General features: G+C 42.5%; 1 protein-coding gene across 1 annotated transcript in view; it reads right to left on the bottom strand.

Moving 5' to 3' along the window:
• The window catches only part of myoc (myocilin), a 17,125-nt gene extending 16,995 nt beyond the window's left edge, over window positions 1–130 (bottom strand). Inside the window, exon 1 of the mRNA XM_084066605.1 lies at window positions 1–130. This exon is cut by the window's left edge and continues 721 nt beyond it. The gene's annotated coding sequence lies outside the window, so the exon portion shown is untranslated.
• Window positions 131–10,813: the final 10,683 nt, after the last annotated feature.

Genomic DNA, 10,813 nt, shown 5'->3' with positions numbered 1-10,813 from the left:
GAGTCTTTAATCCCTCTTCTTCTTCTTCTTCTTGTCATCTATGTGTGTTGGTTCTCTGTCTCTCAGGTGCCGGCTGTGGTCTTCTTCTTGTCCTTTTGGTCAGGTCCTCCAGGTCTGTAACACTGAGCCCTTCCCACCAGCTCACAGTTATTTATACAATCTGGAAGGGAGGGCAGGAGGGAGAGGAAGAGCAAGAGAGGAGAGGAGAGGTGAAAGGGAGGGTGGGAGAGAGAGAGAGAGAGAGTCAGAGAGAGAGAGAGGGGAGAAAGCGAGGAGGGGGAGGATATGTTTTGGGAGAACGGGAGGGAGGGGAGGAGAAAGTGGGAGGAATGGGATGTTGTGTGTTTTGGGGACCGTCTCGGCAACAAAAACATTCCATTTAACTAGTGTGTGTGTGTGTGTGTGTGTGTGTGTGTGTGTGTGTGTGTGTGTGCGTGTTCGTGTGCGTGTGTGTGTGTGTGTGCGCGTGCGTGTGTGCATGTGCGTACATGCACACATTCATGTGCTCATTTGACTATTTGTGTGTCACACACACGTGCCTGTCTGTACTTTAGGTGAAAGCCTTTGCTTTTGTGCTTTGTGTTTATAGGACCCAACGCGATAATGTTGGCTCGGAACTCGTGTCATTTCGAGTCTTCACGTTTTTCGGACTCGTTCCTCCTGGACAAAGCCAACTGGCGTCCAGCTCCAGTGTCGTTAACACCGAGCTCCAGTTCATCCTGGAGGAGGGAACAGGGCTAAGGTCTGGCCCCCCGCAAGGGAGGCAAAGCTGAGACACATGGGGTACAGTTACCCTCCTAAGGAGACAGTGTCCCATTTCACCCTGGTAGGGGGCCACAGCATGACGCAAACTGGCACTAGATGTCATCATTGTGAGGAGTGAAGGGTTACGAGCCCATCAATTACTGGATGGCCCAGAGAGTGACCCTAACCATGCACCCGTTTCTCACAAGTTTGCGGTGATGAGATGTGTGCATGCACTGACGGGAGCATGCATTTGTGCATGTAGGTTCATGCGTGCATGCATGTGTGTTTGTGAATATGTGTGTGCATCTATACAGGGTTATATGCAAGCGTATACAGTATGCATGCGTATACAGTAGGATTACGTGTGTGCGTGTGTGTGTGTGTGTGTGTGTGTGTGCGTGTGCGTGTGCGTGTGCGTGCATTATGAACAGGTGCTTTCCCACTCAACCACAGCTTAACCAGTTTCAAAGTTTGAATTTTGACATAATGCAATGCGTCATTGGCTGCAGGACACACCTCCCAGTGTAACCCAGCTCGCCATGTATCCGTCACCATCTAAATAGACCTCTAACCCCCCCCCCCCCCCCCCCCCCCCCCACCTCTCCCCCTCCATCCCTTCTCACAATATCAGACACATCCGCTGCCTGCTGCTCTGAGTTCCTTCTCTGTCATGCAATATCAACAACATGAACCCCTAACCCTATTCTGGGTATGTCATAATAGGTGAACGTTCGGCGCAAACAGCAGATCTGCAAGCTCACGACGTGTTGCAACGCGATGCGGTGTGCGTGAGCTTGTAAGATTGGCAATTTTTTTTCGCCAAAGAGATTCGATGTACAGGCAAAAGGGAGGGGACCAAGTGTTGACCCCTGGGGGACCTCGGTCAGCTGAAGTGTATAGGGGTTAAGTGGTTAAATATGATCCCTTGTTTATTTTCAGCGAGTGGCGATGAAAAAGGTGATACACGTGCACAAAAGCAGGTGTACACACTCACACGCACGCACACGCACGCACCCGCACGCGCACACACACACACACACACACACACACACACACACACACACACACACACACACACACGTGTCTTCCTTGTGTTCTCACCTTACGCTCATATCCTGCGTCTCTGTTTGCATTCTCGGTGGCTCTTCTCACCCAACTGCCTCCGCTCTCCTTTCCTCTCCTCTCCTCTCCTGTTCTCCTCCTCTCCTCCTCTCTTCTCCTGTTCTCCTCCTATCTGAATGACACGTTCACGTTCAGCCATCCATCTCTGTTGACCTCAAGGGCCAAACTCCGATCCCCCAAACATCCACTGACCCAGATCCATCGCTCCAAGGGGCCGAAGGGCAAGGGGAAGTATAGGGGTGCTCTGGTGGGGAATATGAGTTACTGAGTTCAACAAGGCAGGAACAATATTGTAAATCCCCTTTTCCACCAAAATAACTTCCTAGAATTGGTTCCATTCTAGATCCTTGGAACCTTGCAGTGGTGGAAAAAGCACTCAAATGTTTTACTTAAGTAAAAGTATCGATACTGCAATATAGGAATACTCTGTTACAAGTGAAAGTTCGGAATTCAAAATGTACTTGAGTAAAAGTACAACAGTATTGGCATCAAAATGTATTTAAGTACCAAAGGTGAAAGTACTCATTATGCAGAATGTGAAATGTCCCATTTCAAGTTTTCAAATGTATAAAATCTTCTGAAAATAGATATTGCGTTGTGAACTTGTAGATCGACTATTTTCAAATAGCCTATGTATGAAATAGGGCTAAAGTGGTTCATGTTTTATAATATAGTAACTAGTAAGTACGTTTTCAAATAATTGTAGTGGATTACAATATTTGCCTCTGAGATGTAGTGGAGCAGAACTAGAAGTAAAAGTATTGAAAATTGGAAATACTCCAGTAAAGTAAAAAGTAACGTACTTACTGTAGTTACTTTCCACCACTGCCTACAAACACTGCACTGATGGCTTGGTGTGTACTTCCTGGCTCTCAGTGCAGAACATGATAAGCTCAATCTGTGCTTTACTGTTTTACTTTTATTTTATTGTTCTTCTTTGGTTTGGTTCTTGAGTCTTACCAGCATCCTGTTTTTCATTCTCTCTGCTGTTGCTGCTATAACACCTGAATTATTCTCTAGGTGAAGGTTTATCTTGTCTTTAGGGATAGTTCATTACTTATTTCTCAATCAATAGGCTCTATGCACAGCAGCCATATTATCACTTCCTTCACAGGTGTTACCAATGATACTAATGAAGGCTCTGTTCCATTTAGTGTAGCACAGTGGTTTCCACGACCCCCATAACTCTGAGAGTGTACAAATGTAACCAAATGGACCCGTAACACAGAGGCCATTTGGAAGCCCATGAGGGTCCCTGGACCCCAACTTTAGACCCACTGGTGTAGCAGAGTGTTTCCAGTGGGCCAAAATGCACAATATCAGCACCCTGACTCTGTTTGACCAGAATGGAACAGAGCCTTCATTAGTATCATTAGTAACACCTGTGAATGTCTTCATAATATGGCTGCTGTAAATAGAGCCTATTACTCACCCTTTGAGTTTTTTTTTGTTGTTGTCACATTCCTGATCCACTATCCCAATATTTAATGAATTTAACTATATAGGAGGCCAAGGCAAAACTATAGTTAAGTACAATTTTGAGGTATTTTTACTTTACTGGAGTATATCCAGTTGTCAGTACTTTTACTTCTACTCCACTTCATCTCAGAGGCAAATATTGTACTTTTACTCCACTACAATTATCTGAAAACTTGAGTTACTAGTTAGTTACTTTGCAGATATAAATCATTATATTATAAAACATACATTAACCACTTTAGCCCTATTTTATACATAGGCTATTTTCAAACATTTTATACTTTTACCTTTGTTACTGTAAGCATATTTTGATGCCAATACTTTTGTACTTTTACTCAAGTTACATTTTGAACATGGGCCTTTTAACTTGTAACAGAGCATTTTTATATTGTGGTATTGTTACTTTTACTTAAAGGGCAAGACTACTTTGGTAGAGGTCTGGGTTGTGTAGTTACCTTGCCATGATGTAACTCCAAAGGTGGACAAGAAATCAAAAATAATTGCTCCATTGATTAGAAATTGATAATTGAAAATATGCTTCTCATTGACTTACATTGTACGGTAAAACAGCTCTCAAAGTCACTCTTTTAGCACATAAACAAACACAAACAAAGCTGATTCAGACAATATAGAACATCACCAAGCCCAGTACTGTTTAATATGAATGTCAACTTCCTGCTGATTTTACTATTTGAAGTTCCGGATCCGCGGATCCAGTCCGGGTTTTCTTCTTAATAAAAATAGCAACATCAACAGGAGGTTAACATTTGTATTAAAGAAATAAACAGTACTGGGTTTGGTGATGTTCTATATTGTCTGAATCAGCTTTGTTTGCGTTCGTTTATGTGAGAGCTGTTTCACTTTACAATGTAAGTCAATGAGGAGCATATTTTGAATTATCAATTTCTAATCAATGGAGCAATTATTTTTGATTTCTTGTCCACCTTTGGAGTTACATCATGGCAAGGTAACTACACAACCCACACCTCTACCAAAGTAGTCTTGCCCTTTAAGTAAAATATCTGAGTACTTCTTCCACCACTATTGGAATCTAACAGTTTGAGAACCACTGGACAGGTTAGTGAGTGAGCGGGCATGTGTTTGTTTTAGGAACTTCTAGTGAGCAATACGGGAGCAATATTTATGACCTGGGCAACATCCTCTCACAGGAAATATCAGAAGGGTGAGAGGCTGAGGACACAGGAGGAAGGAGGGGGGAGGAAATTAGGGATGGATGGATCATGGAGGGACGGATGAAAGACAAGAATCAAGAGAAGAGTAGTTGTTGAGTGAAACCACATGTAAATGGAGGTGGGGGAGGGAGGGAGGGAGAGCAATAAGAGACAAACTGGGAAAGGAGAACGGCAGGAGCCAACAGTGGCGTAAAGTAACAAAGTAAATTTACTGTACTTCAGTAGAAGTTTGAGAGTATTTCCATTTTTCAATTATTTATACTCCACACTACATCTCAGGGGCAAACATTGTACTTTTTACTCCAAGTATTTGGACAGTGATGAAGTTACTTTTCAAATTTCGATTTTTATTACACAAAATGAAACACTGAAGTCCTATTTTATTTTTATTTAAGAAATGTTTTGCTGATCTATAAGGTCACAACGTGTAGCAATGCGATGCATAGATCGGCTATTCTTCAACAGTTCTTTGACAAGTTTTGAAAATCTTTGAAAAAACTTGCATAATGAGTACTTTTACTTATTACTAAGTACATTTTTATGCCAATAGTTTTGTTCTTTTTTACTCACCCTAACCCTAACCCTTAACCCTAACCCTCAAGTAAGATTTTGAATACAGAACTTTTATCAGAACTTTTTCAAAGCATTTCTACATTGTGGTATTGCAACTTTTACACAAAGTAAAACATTGCTCACGCGTTGTGAGCTTGTAGATCGGCTATTTTTTGGCCAAGAGATTTGGGTGTAGATGGAAAATAGCGTGTCCAAGGACAGAGACAACCCAGGTCCAGTTTACCAAACTCTAGAGGGTCTAAGAGGTTAAAGGTAGAAAGGGAGTGAGGAGGGCGAGGTCTCGAAAACATATAAACAGCTCTTTGTTCGTGAGAGAGGACTGGGCTGGTAATCTTTCCTAAACGTTCTCACGCCAGTGACCTGTATCAAATGCAGACACAGTTGCTGTGCCGCCAATTTATTCTCTGCTTCCCCCATCTAGCGACACATCCACCTCTACCCTTACTTATACTGTTAGAACTGTTCAGAGGAACAGTGTGCGTGTGCGTGTGTGTGTGTGTGCGCGTGCGTGCGTGTGTCAGGGCTGCCAACACTCCTGGATCCTGCAGGAGTCTCCTGGATTTCGACAATGTCCCCTGACAATCATCCCAAAATTGTACTATCTACTATGTTAAAACGTTTCTGGGTGTGGTCAGTGCATGCAATCATACAGAGGTATTAACTTTTAAGTAATGAATGGTTATTATTAAAGATGGGTCTTACATTGCTTCAGTCATCAAATCAATTTCTGTAGACCTACTTTTAGCATTTTAATGGATGGAATTGTACCCATCATTCCTAGATTCTCACACTCCAAATATTGTAATGTTTATTTTGTTACTGTTGACTCTACTGTAATGCAGTCAGAGTCTGTTACTTCTGTGGAACAGTTCATAACAAACACTGTAAGCTTAAGCCCCCCCCAGTCCAATGTTGGCAGCCCTGGAGTGTGTGTGCGCGTGTACTTGTATTACTATACTTGTGAGGCCCAAATGTTCCCCACAAGTATAGTAATTAGAATGTGAGGAATAGACATGATGGACCATTTTCCGAGAAGGAAAGAAAAAATGGAGAAAATGCTGTTTTATGGTTAAAGGGATAGTTCACCCCCTAAATTACATTTTTCCTATGGATTAGCCACCCCATGGAGACTTGAATTCATGGATATTTTTTAGTTTTTGTCACATTCCTAAGACAATAATTTGATGACCGGCAGCGGTTTCTGGTAGGAGACACAAAGGAGATTCTTTGTGTCTCCTACCGGAACCGCTGCTCACCGGTCCGCTGGTCATCAAATTATTGTCGTAGGAATGTGACAAAAACAAAAAAATATCCATGAATTCAAGTCTCCATGGGGTGACTAATCGATAGTGTCGCACGCAAAAATAACAGATCTACAAGCTCTCAACGCGCCGCGTTGTGAGCTTGTAGATCAGCTATTTTGGGTTCAGGACTAGGGTTAAAATTGGCCAAAAATTTGAAAAATGGCATTCAGAAAATCGCCGTCCTAAAATGTTAATGTCCTCAAAAGTATAGCAATACAAGTGTGTGTGTGTGTGTGTGTGTGTGTGTGTGTTTGTAGGGATGACTACACTGCTTGGCAGATGCCGCCTGCCTTATTCCATTGACTTTTATATAACTTGTACGAGGTCTGCTATGCCTGGAATCTGAAGTCATCCACCGAGGTCCACTACCAGAGCACCAAAACATCCCCTACTGCCAACATGGGTGTGTCCCATGGGACAGAACGGGATACAAATGCATTCTCTCTCTCTCTCTCTCTCTCTCTCTCTCTCTCACACACACATGCACTGGTATGTCTAGGTCTGTAGTCTGTACAAAACGTTTGAGGTGGGCAAGTTGTACTTTCCATTTGATGCTAAATACTTCCACTCCCTTGCATTACATTGGGAAATGTTGTATTTTCCACTACATTTAATTGACAAAAAAACAAGGGTAAATATACATGCTTTTATGGTTCGAGATTTATTTTTGGCTTTTGTTTGTTTTTACGAGAACCAATGTGATCTGGGTCACATTCCAGATGTCTATGAGGTGGTAATAGCACCAACAAACAGTGATTTCTTTCATCTAAATGTCACACATTAAAAAAAGATCCAATATTTCACCTCTGGTGACTCTTAAAGTTCAAACATCTTAGGGATGTCAGGCCCTGTGAGTGACAGGGCATGACATCCCTGTCACTCAGTGCTGTGAGAGGGGCCTGATGTGACATGGCCTGACATTCCTGTGACAGTATCATGGTCAGTATCATGGTCAGTATCATGTCAGTATCATGTCAGTATCATGGTCAGTATCATGGTCAGTATCATAGTCAGTATCATGACAGTATCATGGTCAGTATCATGGTCAGTATCATGGTCAGTATCATGTCAGTAACATGTCAGTATCATGGTCAGTATCATAGTCAGTATCATGTCAGTATCATGGTCAGTATCATGGTCCGTATCATAGTCAGTATCATGACAGTATCATGGTCAGTATCATGGTCAGTATCATGGTCAGTATCATGTCAGTAACATGTCAGTATCATGGTCAGTATCATGTCAGTATCATCAGTATCATGGTCAGTATCATGTCAGTAACATGTCAGTATCATGGTCAGTATCAGTCAGTATCATGGTCAGTATATTAAGAATTGATTTTAAAATATTATTGTTTGTTTTTAAATCACGAAACAGCCTTGCACCTGCCTATATCTCAGACCTTGTGCCCCCTTACATCCCTTCCCGCAACCTTAGATCATCAGACCAACTGTTGCTTGATGTTCAAACATCTAATATGGTCACAGAAGGGGGTAGAGCATTTAGCTGTTAGGGCTCCACTTTTATGGAATAATCTTCCTCTGGAAGTTAGACAAGCTACCTAACTGGCCATTTTTAAAACTTGTCTAAAGACCCACTTTTTTAGAATGGCGTTTAACTAGAGCGCTATACCCATCTGAGGAATCCATTGTATGGCCTCTATTGTTGTTTTCTGCTTTTTTAAGGTTTCGAGAGCCTATCAGGCTTCGAAGCCTTATTGCATTCCTTGGCTTTCACTATTATTATTATTCTTCTGCCGTTTTTGCCAGTTCTGGCCTAACAGCGTGGTCACTTTTTATGAAATTCGGCAATATGGTAGAGGGCTATGCCAAACGGCGAAAACCCGAAACTCACAACCATTGGCCAAAGGGTGGCGCTGTAGCACTCAATTGAAATATGCCAACTTTGAACAGGTACAACTCATGCCCTGTTTGACCCACAGCCATGAAACTTCGATGCACACATGCGTCTCCTCATGCCTAACAACTTTCACTGTTTGACTTTTGACCTCTGACCTTTAGATCTCCCACCATTTCGAATTCTATGAAAAGCAGTAAAAAGCAGTAAAAGTCCATAGCTTTCTGGGTTCTTTGAGCAATCTGCACGAAACTGTCTACACATGAACTTTGGACCAATGCCGACAAACGTGAGCAAGCAGATTTTCCATAAGTGAAAACTTTTATAAGCTTTTATAAGCCAATGAAAATTGCAGTTTTATGACAATTATTCATCTGCCCCTAACACATACATGCAGACTCACATTTGTTTGACACTTTGCAATATTGTAGAGGGTCATTCCAAGTATCACTGAAACCAATCTTACTCCAATTGGTCAAAGGGGGGTGCTATAGCAATTTTTTGAAAATGCAAACTTTAAACAGGCAAAAGTCATGCCTCGTTTGGCCGACAGTCGTTAAACCTGCTTACACATGTGCCTTGACTCATGAGGAACATATCTATCACTTTGACCAGTAAGCTCCGCCCTTAGATTGTCTGCAATTTTGAGCAGTTTGAAAAACATTTAAACCAAGGATTTCTGAGCAATTTGCGTGAAACTGTGTCAAATACAGTTGTGAGGCCCTTTTTCACAGGTTCAGGTGTGTTGGTTCAATAGCTTGATCGCTTAATCATCTGCCTTGAAACCACAGGGTTGCCGGTTCGAAACCCACCTCATGTAGACTTCATTATAATTGCATTGCACACAACATGACTGTATCAATGAATGCATGTGCAATTGTTAAAGATAACGAAAAATGCATACTTGAAAGTAGTTATTTTCAATGTATGACGTACTTCATTCGCCCTTTTGTTTTGCTTTGTTGGATTCTCCTTTCTCACTGTTTAAGGCTGTGTATTGAATAGCTCCACCAGTGGAGTGTGAGCCTCATGTGCCGAAGGTCCCTGGTTCAAATCCCATTCATTACAGTTTACTTTGCTGTTGTATCTGTTAAATGAACTGTCTGTGTCTTGTTTTTCAAGACACAGACACACACAGACACACACACACACACACACACACACACACACACACACACACACACACACACACACACACACACACACACACACACACACACACACACACACACACACACACACACCTCTGACTAGAGAGGGGAAAGAACGTATCTCAACTCAGACCTACATTTCGCCTGCCGTTAAAACCAGTGACTTGCCGAGCAGTTAAAAGAGCTGTAACATTTTACAGCCCCCAGAGTTTACTACCTCTCATTTCATTGTGATTGGGTGGGCCCACACTGTAGAAACACCAAGGGGTCAGGGGAACATAGGTATATATACAGTATACTCTTCACCCATCAGCCATCTGACCACTTAACACGGCAGCCCAACAAGGGCTTGTTAAGATGGGTGGGCCATGTGCATTTACAGAGCATGTTTATTTTAGACCTGTTTTAGACCTGAAGCCGATTCTACATGGCTCCTAAATCCCGACAGTTTTCTGAAAAACGTATGTTTCTATATCAGTGGTGCTCAATCTTTTTCACGTCAAGGACCCCCAAAATGATATGTATTTGGCCGCGGACCCCCATCTCAAAATATGTTGTTCCAGGGACCCCCCCAGAAGCAAAGATTTTAGTTAAAAATGTTCGCTTTAAAAATATATACATTCAAAGATTTGCACACATTTTCACGATTTTTCAAAAAATAGCAGATCTACAAGCTCGTAGCGCTAGGGGGTCCTTAGCCTGAAAACGTTGAAGACCCCTGCTATATACTGTATATACAGTAAATATATGTTTCCATTCATCACAGCTTAACCAACACTTAAAACGAGTCTAGTTATTAAACCGTGGATTTGGATGGATGTCCCCACCACCGTAAGATCAATCGATTAAACGAAAATCAGTCAATGAAGATGGATTGCTTTGCTTGTAAGGTGAAGCTAATCCAATTCTCTTCCCTTTTCATCCCCGAAACAAAAAGGAAATCGAGCCATTGTCCCCACTGAGCGCAGCGGTAACGAGTGGCAGCTGGAGGGACATCTGCCATCGGTCTGAACATCGAAAGACACACCCCAAAGTTTTAACTCCTCATTCTGTAAAAAGCACTGGGTACTGCTGCTGTATAAGTGGGACTGCAAGAGGGCTGCGAGCTCTGCTGTGAGGAGGCAGAGAGCGGGGGGGGGGGGGGGGGGGGGGCAACAGTAGTGTCTGTCAGAACAATAAGGGGGCTCCACTCCTGGCCCCACAGCTTTAGTGCCATCCTGGGATTTCCACACCGCCAGTAAAAATCACAGACCCAATAAAATGTCCTGGTAATGAGATGGGAGTTAGAGAGACATCAAGAACCTTGTACTGGTTCTGGGAACGGAGGAAATTATAACCCAATGTTCTTTGACTGTGGATGCCCCCTTTCTCTCTCTCTCTCTCTCTC

The sequence above is a fragment of the Gymnoscopelus microlampas genome (assembly GCF_963454915.1).
Source record: "Gymnoscopelus microlampas genome assembly, chromosome: 9".
NCBI classification, from domain to species: domain Eukaryota; kingdom Metazoa; phylum Chordata; class Actinopteri; order Myctophiformes; family Myctophidae; genus Gymnoscopelus; species Gymnoscopelus microlampas.
The sequence above is the reverse complement of the archived record's forward strand: the minus strand, read 5'-3'. Positions and strand labels throughout refer to the sequence as shown.